Source organism: Canis lupus, chromosome 5 (genome assembly GCF_048164855.1).
Source record: "Canis lupus baileyi chromosome 5, mCanLup2.hap1, whole genome shotgun sequence".
NCBI classification, from domain to species: Eukaryota; Metazoa; Chordata; class Mammalia; order Carnivora; family Canidae; genus Canis; species Canis lupus.
In genome coordinates, this window is record NC_132842.1 from 9,958,968 (window position 1) to 9,972,527 (window position 13,560).

Genomic DNA, 13,560 nt, shown 5'->3' on the forward strand with positions numbered 1-13,560 from the left:
CACTACCACCAGTGTGTTCCTTATCTGAATTTAAAAAGAGAGGTAGTGCTTTTTTTTTTTTCCCCTTCTTTCCCCCTTTTTCCCATTTTTAAGTAGAAGAACTTGGTTAACATTTGGATTGTCCAATTGTTTTGCTGCACATGCAATTTTTGGAAAATAAAAAGATTTAAATCTTTGTGTGTGTGTGTTTAAATCCTTTTACATCTTTATGTATTGTAAATTTAAAAGTCAATTAGGAAACTAGTTATACACTCCTGCCATCTCTTATAGAAAAATGACCTCAGAAACATCTGTTTCCCCTAAAATATCAAAATTTCATATTATCTTATACAATTTCAGCCTGCCATTTGTAATTTAATGTTACAATTAAATGGGAGGAAAATAGAAGTTATTTTGTATAAATTAAGTGGGAGGGAAATATAACTAATTTGTAGATTTAGAGATGTTGCCAGAGCTTCTAAAATCTTGTTCTTTGTATCAATCTCTAGCTGGTTTATCTGAATAGGATCTGATCCTACATAACATGTGAACTACATGTAATATTCTGACACAATGGAAGATTTCTAGATGAATCAAAGCATCCTGATTGTGAGTTTCCTATCTCTTAACTGTTTTGAACCAATACTTTAGTGTATACTCCAACGTTGATTTTAAGAGTGATCTCCTTAAAGGAAAAAAGTGCAAAAATAATTAAGGGGAAAAAAAACTCACAGAAAAATTTTTTTATAAGTAGTGTTAGGACCATTGATCCCTGTTACCTGCTATAATGTGAATGGAATCATTATGGCTGTTCCATTGACACACTTTCTTCATTCAGGATTCCGGCCAAAGGAATAGCATGTCAATGTGTAAAATTCTAGCCAAAGATAAGCCATTACAATGGAAATCGCGATGTGCAAAGTCTCATTGAAGCCAATGAAATTGAGTGTAATATCCATACCACATTCTCATCTGCTTGCCCCAGGATTTAGTATGCGGCTCTGCATTGAAATGAGATTATGCATATAAAATGCCAATATAGAATACAATGCCCAATAAAACATTAGAAAAGCAACTTACAGCCCATATACATGGGCTTTACTTAAATTTGAACTTCATGTGCAAAATGAAGCACAGTACCATCGAAACACTAAATCTATGAAATGTCCTCACTCTGGTTTTTCATGCTTTTTTCTGCATGATTCCCCCACACCCCCTCTTATCCAAACACAATTCTTTTAAGGGCACTCTTCAAATCATCTAACAATTCCCAAAGGGTATGCCAGGAGTCTCTTAAAGTGTCTTTCTAAATTAAAAAGCCCCAAACAATTTAAGTGCATTTTTGAACCCAAAATATCAGCAAGTATTTGGACTTGCAAACCTAAGGGTGTGTAAAAAAGAAGAAAGGGACCAAAGGGAAAAAAAAAAAACAAAAACAAAAAAACAAAAACAAAAAAAAACGCCCCCACAGTGGATTACAAGGTTATGGGACAGGTCACTAGGAAAGGGAAATAAAACTGAATGTTAGGTTGGGCTTGTAAATTATGTACCTTTCAGGGAAAGCGGTTTTAAGGTCTCTTCACTCAAGGGCTCCCCCCCCCCATCCATTTTGCTATTAATTCTTAACTCTTAGTAGGCAGCTCTTTAATGAGGTTGTTTGTGGCAGGTTAATTTTCTCCAATCTACTGAGCTCCTCATTTTCCCTTTTAAGTGCAGTGCTGCCTAGAGCTTTCAGTACTTTCCATACCAGAAAACAAAATACACGTGAAGTTGCCGGGCTGGGCTGAGAATTAAAGGCGTTATGTGGATGGAAAAATAGAAGGCCTGGATAGATGGGAGTGGGAGGGTAGCAACCCGAGGTGAGGGCACCAGGGAGAGAAAATTCGGTCTTAGGGAAGCAATGACCCTGGGAGTGTTATATATTAAATATTGCAGCGATCGATTTCAATACCCCAAGTGGACACGGGAATAAAAATTCACCAACAAGCCGAAGTGATTAGGAATGCTTTGTTGGGAAGGGGGTGGGGGGGTGGGAAGCGATTTTCTTCAGATCCTTTTTGTTCAGGTTAGAAGAGGCCTAGACAATCCAAGTCTAAGTCCGGACTCTCAGTTTGGGATAGAACTCTAAAGGCTGGTCATATCTCAGTGGTGCTTCTGCAGAGTGAAAAGATGGGCCTTTGTACTAAGGAGGATTAAATATCAACCACGATTATGGCGGGTCACTCTAGGAGCTTTCCTCCCAAGTCAGAGAAGAGTACATCTTGGAAGGGCTGCTCCTTTGCTCTGTATTAGTCTTTGTTTCAGCTCTGGGACAAAGCAGTCGCTTTTGCACAGTTCTTGTTTCATTAAGATCCAAGAGAAAATGCACAATATGGTTTACAGAAGGTAGATTCAGAAGAGCAGGACATAAAGCAGCCTTTGGTGCTACGTAGGGGAGAAATATTTCTGAAACATCATTCCTTCCTCGGCCCAAAGTATGAAACTGTCATATATGCACCATACATGCACCAATACCACACATTATTTCATGAGCGATTTCAGAATTGGGTGGGTGGTGGTGGTGGTGGTGGATTTTCTGTTCTTTTTCCCTACCAAATCTAGCTGTGTAGAACGTTGGTGCTATGAACTGTGTTTCTCTCAGTCCAGGAATCTGCTTAGGGATTTGGGGTAGTCACTGCAAAGGCTGCTTGGAGCAGGGGGATTGTTTGCAGTCACAGCCTAATGGGCCAGGCCTGGGCTCTTCACACTGGGGATACCGAGTCTGCTGTGAGAGACACACTGCTGGATGCCTGCATGCGGCTGCCTGCTGCCTCTTTCCGTGTGGTCGCCACAAATCTGGGAAAGAAATGCAGCATCATACAAAGGATTTCTTTAATGAGGATGAGTTCCTCAGCGTGACTGGGGGTTGTGGCTGCTGCTCAGGCCTCTCTTTTCCTACCCATTATATCCTTCCTTATACACTAGCCTGGGGTTGGAAAGGGCAGGCATCGCTCCCCTGCCCCCCACCTTCTCTGATAACCCATAGACTGATTTCTCTTTTACCCTGGTGACTGAGTGAGGATGGACTGGAAGGTCTGAGTAGGAGTCTCAAAGTCAGGCAAAAGTAAACATATGTGTCTATATCTCTAGTGCCCCCCTCCGTTCTCGTTCTCTGCCATAAGTCTTCCAGTCCTCTCCCATCCCAGTTATCACTTATCATGATTAGCTGCCACTTGGAGCATGGTCTCAGGGACTAGCTTTATTTCTGTATGAAGATCTTTCCAGGGAACGTTCAAGGCATGAGAAGGAACCCCAAGCCTCCCCGTTTCCTTTGAATATAAGTTGGGCTGGCCAGAGCAGGTTAAGGCTGAGGCTACTTGTGTACCAGGCTGTTCCTGCAGCCTGGAGCTCCCAGGCTCTCTGTGGTGTGACTTTGGGCTACAGGGAGGCCATTCTGCCCTCTATAGCTATTTATCTTCCTAAACCTACCTGGCTCCTTCTTCAGGTTGGGGAGATAGAGACCGGTCCAGGATCAAAATATCACTTGAAAAAGTTACTTGGAGAAGTTAGAGTTATGGAAACCAGTTCTCTCTTTTCTTAAGTGTGGGAAAGACTCAGGGATTTAGACGAGAAGGGGATTGCTCAGTTTTTGCTGTGGTCCCCTCTTTGGACTTTTATTCTGTCTTTTGCATCTCCCGGACTTTCATCTTCTTCTTCTTCCTCTTTGGCTTCTCCTTGTCCTTCTCCTCAAGTCATGTCAGAAAGAACCAGCAGGTTGAAAGCATCAATGGACTTATACCAGGAGGGACTGCTGAGGTGGGAATGAAGCCTGGCCTTGTGTGGGCAGGTGGTTCAGAGTTCAGAGATTCTTGTGTGATTGAGGGGTAATCTGGACAGAAGGAAGTTCTGGGGGGAAAAAGATGCAGGTGGAGACTCCGTCTCAGGTCAGGGAGGAGCAGATTCTGCATCCAGAGCCTAAGCTCTGGGATCCTGAAAGGCTGCCTTGCTGTAGGGTACCTGTTGCATGAAGCTGCTCAGGGAGCTTTGGGGCCCCTGCCCTATTGTAAGTCTTGGAGGTTAGGCCTGGCTTCCCCTGGGGCTGCTGGATTCACCTGTCACTACGCTCACTGCCCAGGGACCCTGACAAACCTCCACAATGTGGGCCTGGGAAAAGGCCACTCAAGGTTCACTGATCTGTGTGTAGAACTTTGCAAAACTGCAAATAAGCGAGAAAATTTGTCTATTCTTGTGAAGGGAAATACAAGTTTGCACTTAACATGGAAGCCTGAGAAAAAAAAGGGGGGGGGGCGGGGGGGGGCTTCTTCTGGCCAACAGCCCCACTGTAATCTCCAGAACAATTTCATTTCCTCTGCAGCACCCTGGCTACCCTAGCTGAGGCCTTGGAAAGGTCAGGGAAGAGACGGAGCTTAGGAGGAGGGGTGGGGTGGGGAGAGTGGGGGAGCAAAGCGGGGACTAGGCCCTTGGCCAGGTCTCAGGTGAGGGCCAGGCGGGTAGTGAGGAGGGGACAGGATGGAAGGCCACAGAGGAGGGACGCAGCCATGTCTTTGGGGGAGGTTGTGGTGTTTTGGAGAGGGGCTTTCCTGAGGAATCCGCAGGGCCCGCCTCCGGGACAGCTTGCTGGCGCCCCCGCTCCCCCCGCCCCTTCTGGCAGGGCAGGTTGCAGGGAGCTCGACTGCGCCAGCCCCGGCGTACAGGCCTTTCCCGCTTGCTGAGAAAGGGAAAAGCGCACGCTCGGGGCTCGCGGGCCGGGAGCCTGTCGGTGCGGAGGGAGAGGCGCTCCTCCACGCTAGCCACAGCGCGGCCGCCTCCCGGCTCCCTGCACCTGGCCCGGCCGCGCGGGAGGCAGACCGTGTCCCGGGAAGCGGCTCCCGCGAAGGGCGGCCGGGCTCCCCCCGCCGTCGCGCGGCTGCTGGGAACCCGCGGGCTGCAGAGTGAAGCAGGCCCCGGGGAGCTCGTTCTCTCCCCTCCAAAGGGGAGGCTGGAACTTTTGAACCCTTTACTTTTAAAGTGATTGATCGCGTCCCACCAGAGAGCGGCCCCACCCCCTGTCCCCACCTCCGCCGCCTCCCCTGGCCACCTCGGCCCGAAGTGTGCGCGGAGTCCGCGCGGGGCGCAGGCTGGGTGCCTTCGGAGATGCGCGCGGCGAAGGCGAGCGCCTGAGTGAGATGCACGTCAAGCAGCCAGAGCCACGGCTGCGGCTGCGATTCTGGAGGAATCCCTCGTGAGAACCCACAACGCGAGGCTTGGTTCGTGCCTCCTTCCGCGCAGCCCTCCAAGTGAAAGACGCAAACGACAGCTTTTCCCATGAAACCGTCCCTGCACGCCGGCCTCCCTACGAGGAAGTCCTCGCAGGAGCCGGGCTCCGCGCTGGGAACCTCCAGGGAACTCTGGACGGAGGCTCGAGGCCTCCACGAGTTAAGCTGATTACTAATTTGGGCTGCTCGGAGCGAGTAACACACTTAACGCCTTTGGCTTTGGTGATGGTCCCGGAGCGGAGACCCAAGTCCAGATGCCCCCAGGGCTGCGGATGCGAAAGGCGAGTGGCGCAGACTCCCGGACGTCTCTGGTAGAGCTCCCCGGGCAAAGGTTGGCTCTTCCTCGCCCCCAAATAAATTCTTGGCTAAGTAGTGCAGTCTAAATACATTAGTATTACTAAATGGGGTAAAACAGACGGGGTTGAAAGTGAGGGCATGTCAACTGGACCCAGACCCGGTCATACTTCTCCTCCGGTGACAAGTCAGGGTGCTTCCAACACGAAAATAGAAATGTAACATTCGACTGGACGAATTAATTTTTGACGGATTTACGGTATGATTTTCTTTCAAGCGGTATTCATTGGTTCTTTCGATCCGTAGTGCGGTCCAAAGACAGAAATATAAACAAGCACTCTCTGCTTTGCGGAAACCCCTGAACAGTATCTCCCAAAGAAAGATCAAGACACTTTGTGAATTTTCCCCAGATAATGCCTCATATTCCGAATGACTGATCAGAGAACTCCGGTATTGTTAAATAAAATGAGAGGAAGGCGAGTGACGTGGGCGTCGAACAATGGCATTTCTGAATCAGTTTGCTTGATTGACATTTGGGAGCTTCATGACCCCAGGGAATAGGACTCATTACGGTGAATACACCAAAACATCAACCAAGATTAGAACTCTAGATCCTGTTTTAATCCCATTTCAGTCTAAATTATAGTGGGAAAATATAAAATCCAAGAGGGGAGAATTACTCCATCATATATTGACCGAAAGTCTTAATTGTTCAAAGGGGGGAATAAAAGTGGAAAACCGATATACTTTTCATCACTTTAGAAATAGCACTGACAATTAAGTCAAGTGTAAAGGTTTGGGAGGGTAGATACTAAGAATATTTATGTGGCATAAAATATACTCATTTGAGAGACATACCAAAGAAATACAGGGAGCGTTTCTTGCGTGTATGAGAAAAATATAATCCTCCTCCGCTGGAGTAAAAAGAGGATCATCAGCAAATTGATGCTGAGAAGTAATTAGATATCTTAAAGGTGGAGTCTAAATTTCCATTATTATTTGGAAGACTTCTCTTTTTCTTGGGAGAGGTTTTTTTTTTTTTTTTTTAATGACAAAAGTTGTGTAAATTTAACCCAGGAAACTGTTGAGAGCAGATCTTCAATTCAGGTTGAAGAAACAGAATGTGTGTGAGCAAAGCCTATTTTTAACCATAGAAAAGTGTGAGATACTGTGGGCTGTGTTAGATGGGAGTATAATCTATGGCAACTTCGCTATACAAAAAAAAATTTGATTCCTCATTGGAGCTTACCCTCAATTCTCTGTGTTAGATGGGAGTATAATCTATGGCAACTTCGCTATACAAAAAAAAATTTGATTCCTCATTGGAGCTTACCCTCAATTCTCAGAAACTTGAAAGATTGGAAATCTTAATTGAGTAATATATAGTAAATTGAACCAATGGCACCCAGAAGGACGAAACTGTGGTAAAACATATTATAGTTATATTCTATTTTTTTAGTAGGCAAATTACACCAAGGGGGAATATAACAGGAAGATATAAAAATAGAGCATATGTATGTTATGAGAAATGGAATAGAAAGGGTTGCTGCACAATATACTTTCACATCTTTTATTTTGAGGGGTAGATTTTAATGAGAAGCCTCTGTGTTGCATGGGAACTGGGAATCATAGAAATTATTTATGCAGCAAGAAGGAAGGAAAATTAATTATTAGGAGCTCAGTAATCACCAAATAAACTCTGAGCTTTGAGGTTAAAAATAGACGACTATCTTCATGTTCAATTATACAGTATCAATTACTAATACAACTGATGTTTCAGCGTCTCAGTGAGACCAGATACCATCTTCTATGGAGGTATCTTGGTATTAATTAATGACTGCTTTATTCTCATTATTCACAAGGAAAAATAGGGGTCGTGTCACATTAAAATTAAGATTATCTTAGTTTATCTGGGCTCTTAAACAAAGATCATTCAAAGTAATTATATTTTGAATTAACAGAGGTAGGCAATTTATCTCGTTATTTTTTGTTCAAAGACAGAAAATAAAGATCAGAAATAAGCAAAGTTTCATTCTGAGGATAGGAAGAACCAAACAAACATGTCTTGACTTTTGCAATATTTCCCTTGCTAAAGGGGGAATGAGGGAACCGTAAAAGACGTGACTTTGCAAAGTCAAGTCCTTTTTAAAAGACTCGGATCGAAATTCTTGCTATGCAACAAGGATTCAGGTTTGATTAATTTTCTGCAAGCGACGTGACAGCGGTGTTTTAAAAGATTAATTAAAATTGAAGTGTTACGGAGCAGGAATTCAACCTGCAGAGGCGTCCCTGGCGCCTTGGGGGGCTTTGCAAGCGAGTCCCAAGCCCAAACTGCGGGCTTTCCCGAGCCTGGGACGCAACTCCCCGTCTCCTGGAGAGGAACGCGGAATTTGGCAGGGCGCCCGCCTGGCCGCCTGGCATCCCGAGCTGGCCGCCAGCTCTCGGGGGTGGGGACGGGGTGTGTCCCGGGGAACCCGCTGCCGAGAGAACTGCTGGCGCGGCTCGCGAAGCGCCAGTGAGGTCCAGGGTCACGCCCGAGGCCGGAGGGGACTCCAGGAAGCCGGGAGCTGACGGCCCCAGGCCGCGTCCCCTTCTGGGGGGAGGGGCGGGGGGGACACCCACTTTGTGCACGGCTCCTCCGGAGCCCCCTCCAGGGTCGCGAGCGCGCGGGGCGCGCGGATGGCACCGAGAGAGGGCGCCTCCCCGAGCCCAGGGCGTGCAGGGCTCCGCGGCCGGGCTGCTGCGGCCCCGGCCGGGGCGCGGGCCTGCCCCAGGCTGCCCTGCCTCGGCTCGGACTCGGGACCCCGGAAGGCCACCCGGCCGCGTCCTCCTACCTCGCCGCTCACTTTCCCGCCCCAGCTTCTGTTCCCCGGCATCCCCGTCCCCTCGCCTCACTTTGCGACGCCTGGGTCCAAGCAAGAACTGCAGCTGAGCGCAGTTGTAACTGTACTCAAGGAGACACAATCGCGGGAGCCCTCCGGGTCGCGCGCGGCGGAAAAGCGACGCGGGTGGCGCCCGAGAGGGTGGCTGGGGGAGGAAGGGGGCGTTCGTTCGCAGCTCGCCTCCCCAGGGCGCAGATGCAGGGCCCCCCTCTCTCCGACCGTGGGGCTCGGGGGCCGAGCGGGAGGCCGCGCACCGCGGGGCCCTCGCCCCAGGGCTCCGGCGGGCGGGGCTGCGCACCCCCGGGCTCGCGGCCCGCGGCCTCCGCGCTGGGGCTGTCCCCTCGCCCTGCGGCGGCGCCGGGAAACCCCTTCCTCCGCGGCGGGTCCCCGGGGTCGGGGCCTAAAGGGCTCCCCGGGGATTCTCCGCGCCGGGGAGGCGACTTGGTTCCTCCTCCCCGTCGCGTCTGCCTCTCCCACCCTCTTCCGAGCGACCTTGGAGGTGGCAGGGGAGCGGGAAGGGAGGCGGGCCCACGGATGGTGGAGGCCCGGGAGCGGGAGCTGGGGGAGCCCGGGTCGGGGAGGAAGCTCTGGGGAGCAGAGGAAGGGGCCGTGGGCGAGGAGGACGCCACTGGCAAGGGGGGGGTGGGGTGGGGGGCGAGGCGCGAGTCCCTCTCCTTCCGAGTGGCGCAGGGGGACCTCCTCCCCGGGGAGCCCCCACCCAGCAGCTCGCAACCTTGAGAACAAAGGGTCTGGGAAGCACGGTCGGGGTCGGGGAGCGGAGGTGGAGGGAAGCAGGAAGGCAGGCGGTGGGGGCAGGGGAGGGCGCTTCCCCACGTTTCCTCTCGCGGCCGAATGACGGAAAGCTCCCTCCAGCTAACGCCTCACTGAGGTCGCTTCGAAATCCGGGAGGGCTCGGGTTCCTTACCTAACGGACGCACTCGCTCCCTTCCTCCCCCAGCGTCCCCACCCCCTCCGGGGACCGAGGCCCGCGAGCCGCGAGGCTGGCTGCGCGCCGCGGCGCGGGTGGAACCGCGGGGCAGCAGCGCCTCCTGCAGGTGCCTGGCGCCTCCGCAGTCGCCGCGCCGCGCGGCCTCTTAAGGTGGAAGCCGCCTCATCCCCTACCCGCGCCCTCCGCGCCCTCCGCGCCCTCCGCGCCCCCCGCGCCCCCCGCGCCCCCCGCGCCCCGGCCCCCACCCGCCGCAAGTCACCCTCGCGGAGAGGGCCCGACTGTCCAGAATGGTCGGAGTCTCTTGGTCCCTGCTGCGGTTCCCTTGATCCCTTGGCCCCGCGACCTGCAGCGCTTTCGTGGAAGCCCCGGTATCGATTTGGACAATCACGATTGATACTTCCCTGCAGGTATAAAAGGGTGCGAGAGTCGCACTTCAGGGCGGAAAGATCCGAACAGCATTTCTTTAGCCGGAAAGCAAACTTTTATTTTTCGTTTATTAAAAGCAGAAGCCAAGCGGGAAAGGGTCGCCGAGAGCTGAGCTTCTCGTGGGTCTTTCGGATCCAAGTGCTCAGGGTGAGGCTGGCGGGTCGGAGAACCCCGTTCCGCGCCCACACCCCGCAGACTCGTGGGCAGCTGCGGGCGCAGCGGGCCGGGGAGGAGCGGCGGGACCGCGGGGAGCCCCCCCTTCCGCGTCGCCCGCGTCCCGGTTTCCAGCCCACGCTCGCCTGGATTCTTTGTTTAGCGAACGTGGAGAGGCTAGAACGCCAGTTTCTGTCTCTTTCTTTTTCTTTTCTCTCCTAACTAACTGTGCGTGTGCGTGTGCACGTGAATTCAAGGTTTCCGGAATGTGAGTGTCCTCAGTGAGCTCGAGGTTCTTGGGGGAAAACCTAAGAGCCGCGAGCAGGACACGGACGAGCCGACTCCGGTTCCGCTGCCGTCTGCAGCGAATCCCTTTCCCGTGCTCTTCCCTCCTCCGCGTCCGGGAGAGGGGCCCCCGCAGCCCCAGGACCTGGGGCCGTCGAGCGCGGGCGCCGGGAGCCATCGGGGAGGGGAGGCAGGCCGTGGGCCCGGCCGCCAGGCTCACCTGCGGCTCGGGAACCTCCTTCCCCTTCGCCCAGGGCCGCGCGGCCTTGGCTCCGCCCCGACGGGCTCCGCCCCAGGGAAGCCGGGCCGCGGGGGGCGGGGGGCGCCGCGGGGGCAGCTCCCAGGGGCGGGTGCCGCAGGGTCACGCTCGCCCCGGGGGCTGCAAACCGCAGGCGAAAGTCGAGAGGGGCTGGAGCGTTTCTTCTAATCCGTTTTGCACTGTGAAAACCGCAAAGCTGTCGCCTAGGCGGCCACTTTTTAATTGGGAGGCAAACAGACGAAAAACCCAAACAGACGCGCAGGCTGGCTTCCTTTCCCTCCGTTTTCTCCTCGACCTAAAGCGCGCTGTCGGGCGGACGGGGAACCCGACGGCCGGCGCTCGCGTTGGCTGCTGCGGGCCTGGACCGCGCTGGGCCCACGGCTGCTCCCCGCGTGGATCTCCGGCCGCGCGCCTGGTCCCCGCGGGGGGCGCCGAGGCCGCACGCCCCATGCAAGCCCCTCGCGCGTTCTCGCTCGTGCTGAAGGGCGGATGTGGGAACGCGGGAGAGGCAGGCTCCGAGCCCCGAAAATCGGCCCCGGGTCCAGCTTCCTCCGCAGCGCGGGGCTGCGAGAGCGGGGGTTGGGGCCTCCAGGCGGGGGGACGACTCCAAGCAAACAGAAGGAGCACCTGCAGACGCTCTTGGAGTCCCGCAGCTTCCCCTGGGGGAAGGCATAAGTTGGTAGACACGCTGCGCGGCGCCGGAGCTAACCCTCGACTTACCGCGCGCCCCGCGGGGGTGCTCAGCCCCCTGGGGGGACCCCCCACCCCGAGAAGCGAGGAGAGCGGAGGGCGCGGGAGACCGGGGTGGGTGCGGGCGGCGGGCGTGGACCCCCGTCCTCACGACAGTGGAGCCCTCCTTCCTACGGTGATGTGCCGAGGGTCCCGCGTGGACAATCATTTTTACTGTATTTTTTGAGAATCATTTTTAGGGAAACTTGTGGTCGTGGAGGTAGGAAAAGGAAAAAAAGTCAAAAGAAAGGAGGAGGCTTTATTGAAAAAGCAAAACCAGGAACATTGGCGTGGTCGAATCGAGGAGAGGGAGGGAGGGAAGGAAGGATGGAGAAGACTTTCCTTCTTTGTTCTTAAAAACCCGAGCACTCCCCCCCCCCCCCGACCCCCTTTTTCCCAAAATCAAAATACAGAGAGGCACTTCTTCTTGGAGCATGTTTATGGAATTGAAAGATAAAAACTGCTCATTATTGGTTCACTTTTAAAATATTTGCTGGGTTGAGCAAAGTTTTTAGAAGGTCCTTTCTCACCCAGCCCCAGGGTGAAACTCATTTTGATTTAAAGTAGATTGAGGATAAAAATTGCAGAAGAGAAAAATGTATACATTTTTATGTATACATTTGTATACAAAAATACATATGTATTTTTGTGTACATATGTACACAATGCAGCAGAGTTGGTTTTCCCTCCAGTCTAAGACAAGAGATTCTATAGTAAATTATGTGTGATGACTTAGTTTTTTCTGGTATCCTCTTGTCACCAGAGAGGAGTACTGAATTATCTTTCTCTCCACTCCCAATTAATAAATCTACCGAGAGAGAGAACTCTCATTATGAGAATGTGACTTTTTTCCCTCTCCTGGTTTTCTTTCTTTCCCACACATGAACCACACACAGACTATACATCATGCGCAGACTTCTCCCTAATCAGCCTGTAATGTATGATCTATAAATCCATGTTCATGTTTTAAGTTTCCACTGAAGTTCGGAACACTGTTGAGGACCTACTTTGTTCTTCACCACGTGTGCACTTCATTAGGGATCTTTGGTAAACCAATAAAATGATTATCTTTGCTTTGACTTTCCTTGTGATTATGGAAAATAATATCAACGCACAATTTAAACAATATTTTTTATATCAAATGTCAAAGAGTAAAAACTGGACCATCATTGTTTCAAATATTCAGAATGATGGCTTCTCACTTGCAGTAATATTTTGGCAAAACTATATTAATGGAAAATTACTAAAAACTGCATGCATTCCGTATAGAGAGGCTTATTTGCTGAACTTTACCTCCAACAACTTAAGTTATCTGGTTCAAATTACTTAAGTAATTTCAAGTGAAGGAAGGGCTTGGAAAATTAGGGACTGTGGAATAATTTGTGTTTTGGTCTTTTCATGAAACTTTAATCAAATCTGATTTTTGTGAAAACTAAAACAATGCAATAATCCCTTAAGTGATTTTGTAGAATAATGTGTGATTGTTTAAAAAAAAAAAAGTGTACCCCAAGGATATTTTAATGAAACTAGATGAATACAAATATAACTATTCTGAAGTTGTTTTTCTATTTATTTTTCTCTGTCTCAAATGTAAGACGCATAGGACTCCAGAATATGTACTTTAATGTGTTCCGATAATAAGAAAACTATGGCTGCTTTTCTCAGAGGAGCACAGTTATCTAGGGGCAGTGCCAAAATCATTAGATAAGCATCATCTTTCCTATCACATCATTGTCTACATGAAATTCCATCTTAGGAAATATGCAGGAATATTATATTTGTTTCAGAAGCTTGAAAATACAATAGAATTTGAAATATTGAAAATATGATTCTTAGTTGACAGTATCTTAGAAGTTGCAAAGGTATCTCTTTTTGAGATGACTAATAATGACTGACTTTAATAATGTTGGAACATAAGGAAAGATTTCAATAGCAGGCAAGATGTGATGAATGGACACTAGGAACAATGGAAGCTAATGACAAAACATGCCAACTTTTAGAATTCTATTTAAATCATTATTTTTCCTTCCAGTGTAGAGGAAGATGCCCAAGTGCATCAATGTTCATCAGATGCAGGGTAATAAAAATGTGAGCGACAGTCAATGGACCGTGACTGTAATATGATTGTTAGCGTAGGTGGGTGAGCACACTGGAACATTTGTTCCTGTCTAAAGAAGGTTCGTGGTCCTCAGTGGAGGTAGGGGAAGTTTGTAGAAAATTGAGGCCAGGAGGAGAAGAGGGAAAGAAGGTTCTACAAAGAATAAAGCAAATTCAGTAATTAAAAAACTACTTGTTTTCTGTTTTAGATTCGACTTGAGTCGATAGTTCCTGCCAGCTATTTAGATGAAA

The 13,560-nt window shown here is 50.3% G+C and overlaps 2 long non-coding RNA genes across 2 annotated transcripts in view; one reads left to right on the plus strand and one right to left on the minus strand.

Moving 5' to 3' along the window:
• Positions 1 to 1,997: 1,997 nt before the first annotated feature.
• Positions 1,998 to 9,386, minus strand: LOC140632867 (uncharacterized). The gene is made up of 3 exons (XR_012030526.1): positions 9,336 to 9,386; positions 3,448 to 3,864; positions 1,998 to 2,814 (listed from the first exon to the last, which is right to left on the minus strand). It is a non-coding gene; the product is annotated as an uncharacterized lncRNA (long non-coding RNA).
• A 188-nt stretch (positions 9,387 to 9,574) lies between these two features.
• LOC140632869 (uncharacterized) overlaps positions 9,575 to 13,560 on the plus strand; it is a 38,226-nt gene continuing 34,240 nt past the window's right edge. Inside the window, exon 1 of the long non-coding RNA XR_012030527.1 lies at positions 9,575 to 9,766. This is a non-coding gene — a long non-coding RNA (uncharacterized lncRNA). The remainder of the gene's footprint in view (positions 9,767 to 13,560) is intronic.